The 14,515-nt window shown below is 45.2% G+C and overlaps 1 protein-coding gene across 3 annotated transcripts in view; it reads left to right on the top strand.

Moving 5' to 3' along the window:
• Positions 1 to 14,515, top strand: part of DCUN1D3 (defective in cullin neddylation 1 domain containing 3) — a 37,988-nt gene that overhangs the window by 2,965 nt on the left and 20,508 nt on the right. For all 3 annotated transcript variants that reach the window (XM_035131538.2, XM_035131539.2, XM_035131541.2), the window contains exon 2: positions 2,649 to 2,773. The gene's annotated coding sequence lies outside the window, so the exon portion shown is untranslated. The remainder of the gene's footprint in view (positions 1 to 2,648; positions 2,774 to 14,515) is intronic.

The raw sequence follows: 14,515 nt of genomic DNA, 5'->3' as shown, positions 1-14,515 counted from the left end.
CTTAATTTTGCACAATTTGTATTTCTTTGTTTCTGAAATACTGGCCTTTGAGCTAAAAAGTTGTGGCCAAGTAGGTTCATAAAATACATATCTCTCATAATTTAGATTTAAATGCAACCACTAGATTTTTGTGTTTTCTTTCTTTCTTAAAAAGCAAATCCTCTTAAGATGTGCAATTCTGAGGGTGTTTTTTAACTAAAGAGAACTGCCAATATTATGAAGTGCTGCTCTTAAAAATATTTTGGACAATCCATTTAAATCAGGGATGGTTAGTGGATATTTTGAACTATCCATTTAAATCAGAGATGTTACTGATTTAAGTAGTCCCACCCATCAGCTCCTGCCAGCATGACCAACGGTCAAGGATGATGGGAGTTGTAGTCCAACAGCAGCTGGAGGGCCACAGGTTTACCCCTCCACACACACATTTAAAGATGCATGCCAAGGCCATAGTGTTAAGTTAACCAGTTTGTGGCAGTGTAATAGAAACATGTTTGTTAATGACAAATAACTAACAATTGTTGCAAGCAGTGGTTAAGCAAACATTAACTGGACGTTGTTTCCTTTTACTGCTACCATTGAGAAGAATGTTTGCACTCTTCAGGCAATCTGGCTAAAACAATTGATGCTCTGTCTCTTTCAGAATGGCTTTGGACTCCAGTGGGATGCCTATCCCTTAAATTCTTTGAATATACTTTAGAACCACAAATTTCCTCTAAAGCTCCTGGAAGCTATGCTTTTTTCAATTGCCTTGCTATGCTACTCAAAGCAGAGGTGGGGAGACTGTGGCCTTTTTTGTTGTTGTTTAGTCGTGTCCGACTCTTCGTGACCCCATGGACCAGAGCATGCCAGGCACTCCTGTCTTCCACTGCCTCCCGCAGTTTGGTCAAACTCATGTTGGTAGCTTCGAGAACACTGTCCAACCATCTCGTCCTCTGTCGTCCCCTTCTCCTTGTGTCCTCAGTCTTTCCCAACATCGGGGTCTTTTCCAAGGAGTCTTCTCTTCTCATGAGGTGACCTCTTCTCATGAGTATTGGAGCCTCAGCTTCAGGATCTGTCCTTCCAGTGAGCACTCAGGGCTGATTTCCTTCAGAATGGATAGGTTTGATCTTCTTGCAGTCCATGGGACTCTCAAGAGTCTCCTCCAGCACCATAATTCAAAAGCATCAATTCTTCGGCGATCAGCCTTCTTTATGGCCTTACTAAATGTTGTTTTTATTAGTATTATTGTGTTTATATCCCACCTTTCCTCAAACAGCTGAAGGGTGGTGCACATGGTTCTTGCCTCTTCTGTTTTTTCCTCACAGCAATCCTGTTAGGTATTAGATATTTGTTGTCTAGCCAACAGCCAACTAGGCAGCTTCATGGCACTGGGCTCCTAAAGAAGAACTTCATCTTCCTTAAGACTCACAGGTCACTTTTTGCACGGCACAGACTCTCAGTTGGCCTTTCTAATAGAGGTCTGTTTCCTTAATATTGGATTTTGGATTTTTTTAAAAAAAATAATGGGTCAACATGACTACCTTTGCTCTTCCGGTAGGCATCTCATTCCAGTCCTTCTTCCCATCCCCAACTGAGCAACTTCAGTGATGGAGGGCTTAGCAATTTGTTTCAAACATTCAAGAAAGGGTGGTAGCTTTGGAAATGTATCTCGAGCCCAAGGGCTAGAGCAAGTTGCATATATTAGCTGCATGTAATTACCATACTTTGTAGGTCATTTCCACAAATGTGCTGGGTGCCAACTTGCAAGAGACAGATACGTTTCACTCCTGTGATAATTCTGGTTTGGAATGGTTAACATCAAATATGCAAAACCCTAACCCCCCATGCTGCCCGGCCAGTGAATCTGAATAAGCTCTGGAGACCATGAGATTTCCAATGCTCCAAGCTAACGCTTCCCCCTGCCCCACTTCAAGCTTTAGCATGAAGACCAAAGCATGGCCCAACAAACATCACTGTTTAGCACTGTTATGTGTGATGGGGTGGATTTAGATGTTTTCTGTTGCATCAGATCTACAGGCTGCCTTTATTTTATCTTTACAAATGTTGATATTTTGAGTCTTCAATAGTAGTAAGAATTTTGATTGTAATATAGTTGTCACATAGGCAGCATTCAAAAGTTGCCGGCCGCATTTTACACCTGGCTATTGGCCACTTGCGACCAAGTGAAGATGCCCGGGTGCCAGAATGGCGTCTGACATCTCCACCATCTGGAGCTGCGTGCCTGGGGATCCTTGGATCTTGACTCTTTTCACACACCAGCAACACATCTTGTAGAATTGTACCCGATCTATTTTATCTGCACAATCAGAATGAATTTCAGGAGCCAAAGGGTCATATTGGAAAATATGACTTACAAACCACCAGGCCCCAAAATGGCAACTAGACATTCCGTTTTGGATGCTTCACTGCTGATATGCATTAAAAACTGGCAAGAGTTTTTAACAGTTTGGATGGAGGGGTAATAATTAGCAAGGAGTGTGTGTGTGTGTGTGTGTGTGTGCGTACCATCAATGTTGGGTGGATAAGATTAGGATCTTAACCACTGGACAGGACATCTTTCTCAGATTTTTACCTGTAACTGAAAACCTATACTATCTCCCCTTTTTTAAAAATAAAAAATAAAAGTAATTATTTTGAAATCGTAGGTTCTGGACTTCATGAATGCCCAGCCGTGCTTTGAAGACCTGGGACTACTGCTGTTGGGCTCATGGTCTATACACTCACTGTGAGAGGAGAGGCACCCTTGGAATACCCTGCTAGAAGGAACCGGGTATGTATCTGCTTCTGTAAAGATCTGCGCTGCTCAGCCGTAGGAGGTGGAGGGGAAATGCTCCCTTAGCTGTGTTGTGGTTTCGAGTCAGGAAGCTTCGGAGAAGGAATGAAAAGTTGTCCTCCCTATCAAGCAATGTTTATGCTGGATTCTGGTAGATTAACAGCCTGGTTGTGTTAGCTTCATTCCACTGGAAACTCTTAAACCTCTCTGTTATACTATCAGTTGCACTGGATTCCACCCCCCCACCCCCCCAAACACATTTCTTTATTTGTAGAAAAGTTTAAGATTTCCACAGCAGAAGAATTCCCTCTCCCTAATTGCACACTTGGTGATAACAGGACATATAGCAATACGCCTCAATTTCCCACATCTCTCGCCTCCTCATCTCCATCAATCTCTACCTCCAATGTCATGGCAGTTTCCTAAATGTGTACAGCAGCGTTTCTCAACCGCTGTTCCGCGGCACACTAGTGTGCCGCGAGACGCTGGCTGGTGTGCCGCGACGTGCGGCGACGAGAAGGGCGATTTGCATTGTCACGTGCCTGGCGGCCGCCAATTAACAACACTGACCCGCCGGAAAGCAATATTTCTCCTCCTCTTTCCCACAGCTCAGTGCAAACGAGCCTGGCGGCCGCCAATATACACCACTGACCCGCCGGACGGCTTGTGAAGCCTTATTACAGGAGATTGCAACCAACACAGCAATTGGCAAGTGTTTATTACAGTCATAATTATAGCCAATATAGGGCGGCACAGAGTTAAATTTTTTAACTTTTTTAATGGTGGTGTGCCTCGTGATTTTTTTCACGGAACAAGTGTGCCGTGGCCCAAAAAAGGTTGAGAAACACTGGTGTACAGTACTGCGTCTTTAAAGTCACATATTAAGCAGTTTGTGGTTGTAGCAGACACCCATATGGACTTTCCCATTCTGCAAGCATATGCAGGAACTGAAGAAAGGTTCAAAAGAAGTAAAGGCGGGACAGCAGAGAGAAGAATAAAGGAAATGCAATTTGTTGTAGTTGAGAATATCCACATTAAGTACAGTGGTACCTTGGGTTACAGATGCTTCAGGTTACAGACTCCGCTAACCCAGAAATATTACCTCGGGTTAAGAACTTTACCTCAGGATGAGAACAGAAACCGTGTGGCGGCAGCAGGAAGCCCCATTAGCTAAAGTGGTACCTCAGGTTAAGAACAGTTTCTTGTTAAGAACGGACCTCCAGAAGGAATTAAGTTCTTAACCCGAGGTACCACTGTAATGCTGTAAATCACTGGTGTTTGATTTATCCCAGGGGTGATGCAATACCACACAATGGAGACAACTTGCATTTCTTTTATAGCCTTTTTACCCTGCTCTTTAGCCAAGAAGGCTCTTATTACAAGGGACAGTAATAAGACGGTCTCTGCCCTCCAGCTTGTTATCTAAAAGACATGGCACATAAGGAAAAAAGGGGTAGGAAGGGCAGAGGAAAAGAGCAAGCTCAAGCTTCAGCTCTTACCATTACCAGCTGAAATGGAAACAGTTCAGGATTCCTCATGGAATGGCTACTGCTAAGTGACTATCAAGGGGTGGTCAAAGGCGTCTGGGATCTCGGCAGTAGCACGATGGGGGGCTGTTAAAAGCTGTGCAGGACTTGCTTGCTGCTTTTTCTGTGTTGGCTGCTATGAAGTAGCTTTTTAGGCAGAACTAGCTAGAGTTCTGTGAAGTGGGTCTCTCTCGGGGGCTGCAGGACCTGTGGCGGTGGAGTGTGAGGTTTAAAGTGCTGTCGTCTTGAGGGCCTTGAGTTCAAGGCACAAGGTGTTTTGTTTTTCAACAGTGAGCATGTGGGTGGCCAAGAACATTGCTTCGCAGTTGTGCGGCACTTTGTGCGTTCAGAATTATGTGCATTCGAAGCTAAAGCAGGCGTGCAGAGTTAATCCTGATAAAACAAATGGGACTGGGGAGAAGCTGAGGCTTGCTTAAGGCAGCTGAGTGGGGCCCTGCTCAACCGTACGCCTCACCAGGTGGCCTTGGGCCAGTCCCCATCTCTCAGCCTGGCCTATCTCCCAGGGTTTTTGTGAGGATAAAAATATGCATTACCTTGGGCTCTTTGAAGGAAAGGTGAAATAGAAACAATACCGTATTGGTCTGAATATAAACCGCACCTTTAAAATTAAAGGGGGGGGGGGAGACAATACCCGAATATAAGCCACTCCCTTAAAATTCCGCAGGCACTCACACCTGTTCCATTTTACCGTATGTCTGTTTCAGCAGCGATATCGTAAAAGCCAATTTTTGTAATGTCGCAAATTTAAGCCGCACTTTCACTTTTCACGGTCAGAATTTTGGGGAAAAAGTTAGGGTTATATTCAGGCCAACACAGCAGTTTTTAAAGTGGGGGAACCCTCTGTCTCCTATGTGGGCAACTAGATCTCAAAGATTGTATTAAACTATGCTATCGTCAGAGCAAACTCAGTGAAATAAATGGACCTAGGTTGGTATTGCCCATTATTTTCAATGGGTCTACTCTGAGCAAGGCTAGCATTAGATACAGCCCTATGTCTGGACCATTACAAAATACATGTGAGGGCCAAGCTATATGTTTCATTAAGGATGTGTTTACAGTTGCGTCCTTAGAAGCGTGGCAAGTGCTTTCTTAGAATCGTAGAGTTGGAAGGGACCCTGAGGATCATCTAGCTCAACCCCCTGCAATGTGGAAACAGGCAGGCATCCCATACAGGGATCGAACCTGCAACCTTGGCACTATCAGCACCATGCTCTAACCTCAGGAAACAAACAAGTGGTGGTGAAATCCAGATGAGATCTACAAGGTAGGGGATTAGCTCTCGATCACCAGAAAATGTTATCCGTTGAAGCTGCTAGTTGCACACATTGGTGCTATCTGCTGAAACTAGTACTTTGCTGGGGGGGGGATGGGGGAATTACTGTGGGGAATGGGTTAAGCCACTCCCACTTCATTGCACTTCCTAGTTGCTGCTTTAAAAAAAAAAAACGAAAGAAAACACTGGCCATACATCTAAGCATGCAGTTGTAAACTATTACCAGGATGTATTGCTTTGTTCAGAGTTTTAGGGAAATGCAGATTTGCATCTGGGTTGCTGGTTCCCCCTCCCACACACACCCCTTTTCAAGAACACACACATTTCCCAGATAGCGATGTGGGTTTTCTGGAAAACTTTGCCTTGGCAGATTTCCCAGAAAACTCTGGAAAATGTCCCAATGCCCTGTATCTTTAAAAGAAAAAGTTATTCCAATAGTCAAAGAGTTGAAACGAAATATTTGATTGAGGGCAAGGCAGTGGTGGTGCTGGTGGAAATCAACAAAGTGTACACTTTCCGAGCCGTTCATGGTTTTATTGAAAGCATTTCTATTTGAATATCTGCAAATAGTGTAAGACGGGACTCTTCCCCTTAAAAATGTTAAGAGAGAGAGAAAAAAGGAGAGACTGGAAACTTTTCCCTGGCTGCTTTTGGCACCCTCTGAAAGCTGTGTGGGAAGGGCCATAGCTCAGTAACAGAGCATCTGCGTGGCATGTAGAAGGTTCCTCTACATGCATCTCGGCATCTCCGGGTAGGGCGGGTAAAGACTTGTATGAAACCCTGGAGAGCCGCTATCAGGAAGCGTAGACAATACTGAGCGAGATGGATCACTTTTTCTGACTCAGAACAACACAGCTGAATCATTTTGGGGGACAACCATAGCTCAGCAGGCAGAGCAGCTGCTTTGAAGGTTCAGTCCCTGCCTGGCATCTCCAGGTGGAGCCTAACATTCTGGAGAACTGCTGCCAGTCAGTGTAGGAGGCAGTGCTGAGCTAACAAATGGTCTGGCTCAGGAGAAAGAAACTTCCTGTGTTTCTGTTGCTTGCCATGCCATTTACACCTGTTGAAATTCCCTAGCCCGCACCCTTAGAATCACAGAACAGTAGAGTTGGAAGGGACCATGAGGGTCATCTAGTCCAACCCGCTGCAGTGTAGGAATCTGTTGCCCGGTGTGGGGATCAAACCTTGATAATAAGAGTCTCATGCGCTGTTGACTGAGCTATATCCAGTCAATGGTTAAAGGTGCTGTGGCCCTGGCCTCATTTTTATCCCCACTGGCCGACCTAGTACTTGGTCCTGTTCCAAAAGCCTCTGGCAAGAGAGATTTGTCCTTTTGCAAGCTGCCTCCTGGAGGGTGAGAAGAGGGTATCCAAAAGAGGGAATGAACAAACTTTTGGTACTGGCTCCACCTGGCTCCTGAAGGAATGTGGTCCTTGACAGAAGAAAGGTTGTCCACTCCAACACTTTTAATAATTCACGTTATTTCCCCCCCCCCCCCAAAGATGGACAGTATCAGCCTCAATTGTTAAAGCAAAAGTACATGAGTTGGAGCCAGATATGATAAAACTTTTCCAGAGTGGTCAGATTTCAGTATCTAATATAATCGGCAGCTGGTTCCTCAGAAGTGCCAAGCGCAGGCAATCTTAGTCAGATTCTTCTATATCCTCAGAGTCATAAAGGGACCTCACAGGTCACCTTGCCCACCCCCTGCTGCTCAAGAAATCTGCTGATGCCGTGTCCCTCTGATAGTCAGCCAGCCAGCATCTGCTTGGAAACCTCTTGGTGAAGGAGAGTCCACGGTCTTCCAAGACGGTCTGTTCCTGTGTTGAACAGCTTGTACTTTCACTATGTCCTTCCTTACGTTGGGTGCATAGGTATTGGTACAGTCTCTCTTGAGGAGGGCCTCTGAGCTGCTTACATCAAGCCTGGGAGTTTCCTTACTTAAAACACCCAGGAGGGAAGCCTTGGAGACAACCAGGTCTCACATCTGCACCTCCAGTTATCCAGATGAGGAACTTGAAGAAGCCGCCTTATACGGAATCAGATATGTATGGCAAATGCAGCCACCCTGACATTTAAAGCACACCGAACACACATTTAAAACACATGACTTCCCCCAAAGAATCCTGGGAAGTGTTGTTTCCAGTTCGCAGGGCTACAATTCACAGCACCCTTAACAAAGCATAGTTCCCAGGATCCTTTGGGGGAAATCACATGCTTTAAATGTGCCTTGGGTGTCCTATAGGTGTATGGTATTGGATCTGCCCTTAGTCCATCTAGCTCAGCAGTGTCTGCTACTAAACCATCTGGCAGCAGCTCTCAAGGATTTCAGGCAGCAATCTCTTCCTGGAGACAAAAGGGACGAACCTGGGACTTTCTGAATGTAAAGCACATGCTGTAAACACTGAGCTAGGCTCCTTCCTTTGCTCCCCACCCCCCCAAAAACCCCATACCCCTCCCCTAACAACTAGGAGAGCTGCTGGTATATTATCATTCCCCCCCTCCCTTTGGATTGTTTGTTTTAATTTTAATTTTATTCCGTTTATATCTCGCTTTTCCTCCAAGGAGCTCAAGGTGGCATTCATGGTTCTCCCCCTCCCCATTTTATCCTCACAACAACCCTGTGAAGTGGTTTGGGCTGAGAGACGGTGATTAGTCTCCATGATCGCCCAGTGAGCTTCCTTGCGGAGTGGGGATTTGAACCCCGGTCTCCCAGGTCCTCTTTAACCTCTGTGCCACGCTGAAAACAGCACAGCTTTGCTCTTGAATCTCTCCCCTGCTACTTATGAGTGTTCCTGCTGCAATGCAGCACTGTTGTGCCCATTCATTATGTTATTAATTAATTTTATGAAACAGTTCATTTTTAGAAATGGTGTAACTGTCCGTAGAAAATTGTTTTGAAAGCTTTTTATATATTTTTTTTTCCATTGCAATAAACTTTACGCAGAAAACTTTCCATTCTGCACTGGTGTTGATAGTAAACGGTGGCCAAGAGCAGGAATTGCTCATCCTTGATATAGCAGACCTTTCCAAGTCAGTAAACAAAAGTGTTTTGAACCTTTTCCCTGCTGTAACCAAGGGCAAGTGTCTCTGTGGATTTGGTGTGTTGAGTGCGCCTGTGAAGACTTCCCTTCAGATGTGCTGATCTAATGCATCCAATCCCAACAATGCTCGGTGAATTCTTGGTAGCACAAGTCATGGGGTGCTCAGGGGTGAACGTTGTGGGGCTGTTGATTTTCTTGTACTTCCTTGCTGCTTCAGGGAGCTGCAACCCTCCCTGAACTCAAAGCCTTCTGGAGCCTGCTCTGCTAAGAGGCTGCTTTGGATATCAAGATGGAGATTTGGCATCCCAGTGTATTCAGCTGTTGATGTTTTGCAATATTTATTAAAGGTGGTTCTGAAGAAATAAGAAATAACACTTGTCAACACGCACATTTCCTTGGGAGCACTACAGCTTTTTGCCAAAAGTGGCTTTTCTCTCCATTTAAACTTCTGCTTTATTGTATAGTTAATCAATATTTTGATTATACAGCAGCAGGGCCCAATGGCAATCAATATGCCGATCATTTGTTAAAAGTCAGCATCTGGTAGCAATCTCCCTGCGAGCATGTGTTTTTAATAAGTAGAAGAAGAGCTTTTAAATGTCTCTTTCATTTTGCAAACTGCTGCCCTTTCTCAGCTGCAAACAGCAACATCAAATCAATCTACCATGTTTCTTACAGTTTTGCTCAGCAAAGCTGCTGAGGTTGAATGTATTAGATCTGAAGGATGCATTAAATCAGCACATCTTGAAGGGAAGTGGCACTCAGCTGTCGGTCCCTTCTCCCTGTGTGCCGTCCCAAGCGCTACCGCTATTCTGTGCTATCCACCGGTTGAAAGCCTGCTTAAGCAATCAAAGCAAACTTAATCCCGGATACATCAAGTCTTGTTGGACTGCACTTCCCATCAGCCCCAGTTAGCATGACTAGGGATGATGGGAACTGGAGTCCAACAACATCCAGAGGGCACCACGTGGACTACCACTGCACTTGGGGCAATGTAAGGAAGATGTGAGAAGCAGAATCTCAACCTCACGTTACTTGTTGTTTCCTATTGATAACAGTCCCTCAGGACCCTCTCCCCTGTGAGGACCCCCCCTATAGCAGCAGTAGCCTAAGATTAAAGCATTCACATTCAGAAAGGCTGTCCTTGATCTGTTGATTTGGGGGAGAAAGCAGGTCTGGGATATAGATTTGCAGTTGCACATACAAGGTCTGGCAGTCTGTGACTTGTGGGATGCAGGAAGAAATAGGCTCTACTCCAAGCTCCACCCTACATCTGGCTCCACCCCCATAGCCACTATTTTGCCCTTGTCTCTGATTGGTGGGTGTTGGTGTTCTAGTAAAAAACAAGCAAACAAACACCGCAAACCCAGATCCTACAAGCCTGGAGTCTGCCTACCTTGCCTTATGGCTCTGATAGTCGATGCACTATCCACTATGGGTAGTGGATGCAGGAGTGCAGACCCCTGGTGTTTTGTCCCAGGGCACTTTAAGGGCTTTGGTTAAGAAAGCTGGGTTTAGATCTAAGAAAACGATGGCAATGTTGGCCTCCAAAGCATAACACCTTGGTCTGGAGCAGGTGTGGGGTACCTTTTGGCCCTCCAGGTGTTGCTGAACCACAGCTGCCATCATCCCTGGCCCCTTGGCCATGCTTGCTAGGACAAATGGGAGTTGTAGATCAGCTTCATCTGGATGTCCGAGAGTGTGCCACACCTGCTCTAGAGATACTATCTTCATCTTTCTATGGAGGCTAATGTTGGTGTGCAGTGGTGACAAAGAATATCAATTGCAACTACAGCTGCCTCCCTTGCTAGTTGTGGAATCTCTTTTAAAGAGCTATTTCTGGCTTGCACGAAGCATTTAAGAGTGCAACATGGTCCTTACTGGGACTTTGAGGCCCAACTGAACACTTGGAACAGCTGCTCATGCAGGTTTGTCAAATGGTTTAGACTGGTTGATGGCTACTACCGGGGCCCAGTTCCTTCCACCTGAGTTGTTCTCCCTTTCTTTCCTCTGTACAGAAATTGTCCTCACCTATCCAGTGTCCTCAAAATAAAAGTGAGCTTTAACAGCGATGGCTTCATCAGACTTGCATATTTATATGTAAACAGTGGCATGCAAATTAGCTTTGTTAGCAACCTTTCCTGAACAGGCTGGAATGTGTTGCTGTTCTAAAACTCCAGCCAGGAACTGCTGTTTCCTTTATAGAAGCCGCTTGGCCAGAAGACGAAAAAGAATGTTTGGCTTTGAGAGGCGGCATCTGCGCCCTCCTTGTTGCTGCAAACACAACATGCTTCTCCAGGGACACCATAGCACAGTCACAGCCTATTTAAAATTGTCTCCTTACTACCCTCCCCCCCCAGCTGATTTTGGACCAGGGCTATTGCCAGTAGTGGGTCACTTAACATCCAAGTGTTAAAGGTGCCAGGGGATTGGGGGGGGGGGTTGCTAGTTCTTTGAAGTACATCCACTGCGACTTTTATCACAGTTGTGGAACTGCTGGCAGCTCTTCAGTTTGCAAGCTAGATTTTGCCATTGAGACTGTATATATGTAGTGCAAAGGTACGGTAGGTGTTTTTTTTTGGGGGGGGGGTAAAACCACTGGATAGCATTTGGGTCTTAGATCATTAGATCAGTGTTTCCCAAACTTGGGTCTCCTGCTGTTTTTGGACTGAAATTTCCATCCCTACCTAGGGATGATGGGAGTTGGGGATGGGACACACTATACAATTTCATAGGTGGAGGAATTACAGTCTTAGGGTAAATTCACCCTTCCAAGTTTCTCTGTCTGGCCCTTGGGACTCTCCCCAGCACACCCCTTCTCTGCAAGACATGTCATAGTCACTGGCCCTCCTTGAGTGTTTTTGCCTCGCTGGAAATGTGTCATCGAATATTGATAATGTCTGTTGCTTGCCTAGATGGAGGGCAGATAGGGGTGTGTGAATGTGTGTATAAAGCAGCCCACTGCACAAAGTCAAAATTTACATTGCTTGCTCTGCCCAGCTTTGTCTCTGGCCTTGCCCGGCACTGGCATATGGCCCCCGGAAACAGACTAGAACAAGATTCTCCACCTAGGAGAGCAGCATTGGAAGTCCCACCTCTTCCACGGCCCAGCCAAATTTTGGTCAGAGTTGGTTCTTCACTTGTGAAATAATAAGACACAGGGTGGATGAATGAAGCAGACAGACAGACAGACAACAAAGGGCTCTGCAGATTGCAAGTGGCATGTGGGAATTATTTAGCAGTAACAAAAGTGTTTGGATAATAATAATAATTTATTATTTGTACCCTGCCCATGTGGCTGAGTCTCCCCAGCCACTCTGGGCAGCTCCCAACCAAATATTAAAACAATACAGCATTAAATATTTAAAACTTCCCTAAACAGGGCTGCATTCAGATGTCTTTTAAAAATAGGATAGCTGCTTATTTCCTTGACATCTGTTGGAAGGGCGTTCCGCAGGGCGGGTGCCACTACTGAGAAGGCCCTCTGTCTGGTTCCCTGTAACCTCACTTCTCACAATGCCCTCGGCGCTGGGTCTCTGTGTCCAGGCTGAATGATGGGGGTGGAGACGCTCCTTCAGGTATACAGGACTGAGGCCGTTTAGGGCTTTAAAGGTCAACACCAACACTTTGAATTGTGCTCGGAAACGTACTGGGAGCCAATGCAGATCTCTCAGGACCGGTGTTATGCGGTCCCGGCGACAATGGATTCTCATTGCTTGAAATAAGGTTGAAACTATGTAGAGGCTATCAGTAGGGCTGGGTGTTATCTGGTTTTCAACATTGTGATATATTACCAGCTAAACATTGTGATATGCAGTGGTATCTCGGTTTTTTAATGTAATCCATTCCGGAAGACTGTTCGACTTCCGAAATGTTTGAAAACTAAGGTGCAAAGGGTGGCCTGCAAATTTAATGGATAAAATTGGGGGGGACGGGGACTCAGTGGAAGCTATTCAACTTCTGAGGCATGCTCAAAAACAGAAGCATTTACTTCCAGGTTTTCAGCGTTCAAAAACCAAAATGTTTGACTTCCGAGACATTCGAAAAACGAGGTACCACTTGTACTGATATATCACAGTGTTTGAAATAAGGATGGAGCTATGTAGAGGCATTGGCTGGCTCCACAATTCTTCCCACATTGTGATTTTTGCATAACACACATGCACACATCATGATTCACGATAAATTGCCAGGTCAAAATTTTTGAAGCTGATATCACAATACGGACTTCAAAACCTCTGGGGAAAGATGTAACTCTTAAAAGCATTTAAAACTGGTTTAAGTATATGGTGGATCTGAAATGACATAATTTTTTCTGGAAAGGCTTGTCCGGTGAGGTGAAGGTAATGGCCCTACTAAGAATCTTGTGCATTCTTAATTGTGCAGATTGAGAATATGTCTTACTGAGATCTAGAGATTAGATTGCTCTTCCCCTTGTTTCTTGTGGTGTTTCTATCTCCTGGTCCAGCTGATGTCTCTCCTCCCCTTCCTATGCTGCTTTGCTGAAGTCTTCGGAGAGAACCTGAACGCTAAAATTGGCTCACCGCTCTGTAAATCCACTTAAGCAAAACCTATGGGATGTGCATCATTTATTCTGATCCTGGGATTTAGATTTCCACATCGCAGGTTGTGGGCCAGCCTTGACACAAGGGAAGCCCAGGGGAGACCCAGTACTTCATAGATGGGAGAAATCAGTGCAGACACACTCAATCTGAGAAGGACCTTCATAGTGCTGCACATGAAAGGGAATTATTTAGAGCTTGAAATATTGTGATATAAAGAAAGATATATCCTGTAGCTGGTGCATGAGAGAAGTAGAATAATTACTGTTCCACGCTCCAGATCTACATTTCAAAAGAAATGTTTGAATTGCTGATACAAAAGCATGTGTTTGGGGATGTGTGTGTGTGTCACATAGTTCATCTTCTCCTCTTCACTCCCACGACCAGTCTCAGGTTCTGGACCTTATTTACAAGGCTGGCTTACCTTGTTTTGGTGCTTCGTTTCTGATGCTTGGTGTCCGTAGGACTGACAGATGAACTAGCAGAATATTAGACTAGAGCAGGGTTTCCCAAATTGGGGCCTCCAGCTGTTTTTGGACTACAATTCCCATCATCCCTGACCACTGGTCCTGCTAGCTAGGGATGACATTTGCCTGGAGAGGAACCTGACTTTCAGTTGAGCTGTTGGGTGATCGTCTTTTCATGGCAGTTCGTTAAGATGTTTGATTCCGGCGGAGTCCTTGAAAAGATGTTAGAAGAATGAACTCCCATCAAGATCTTGCAATCATATGAATGATGTTGCAATTTGGGGATGTGCTAGCATGGGACGCACATGACACATTGCTGGCTGATAGCAAAAGCAGAACTGGAGTAGGACAGAATTGGTTTTGTGAGCCTTGCTGCTGCTGCTGCTGCTACTTCGCTTCCCAATAGTGAGTGGCTGCTGTGTTTTGCACATGAAGATTCATCTGCAGAAGGTTTATGAAAGGTTCCTACAGTGGTTGCATCTAAATTTGCAGAGCAGCTCTTAAAATAATAATTTAAAAAACCACTCTTGGTTAGGAACAAAAGGGGAACTGGTGGTTTCCCTCCAAAATCGCAGTTACAATTTGGGTTAAAGTGGGTGAGGCTTTAGTCCAGTTACACTTCCTCATTTTCTAAGGCGGTTGGACGGACCTCTTTTCTCTCTGAAAGGAACTGAGCTTCCTTGTGGAATTTCTCCTCCAGCTCATGGAAGCCTCAAGGCACTGTATTTTGATATGTCGCCTTGGTGCACAGAATCATAGAGTTGAAAGGGACCACAAGGGTTCTCTAGTCCAACCCCTGCAATGCACGAAACTTTTTGCCTTCAGATTGAGAGTCTCATGCCCTGC

The sequence above is a fragment of the Zootoca vivipara genome, chromosome 14 (genome assembly GCF_963506605.1).
Source record: "Zootoca vivipara chromosome 14, rZooViv1.1, whole genome shotgun sequence".
In the NCBI taxonomy this organism is placed as follows: domain Eukaryota; kingdom Metazoa; phylum Chordata; class Lepidosauria; order Squamata; family Lacertidae; genus Zootoca; species Zootoca vivipara.
The sequence above is the reverse complement of the archived record's forward strand: the minus strand, read 5'-3'. Positions and strand labels throughout refer to the sequence as shown.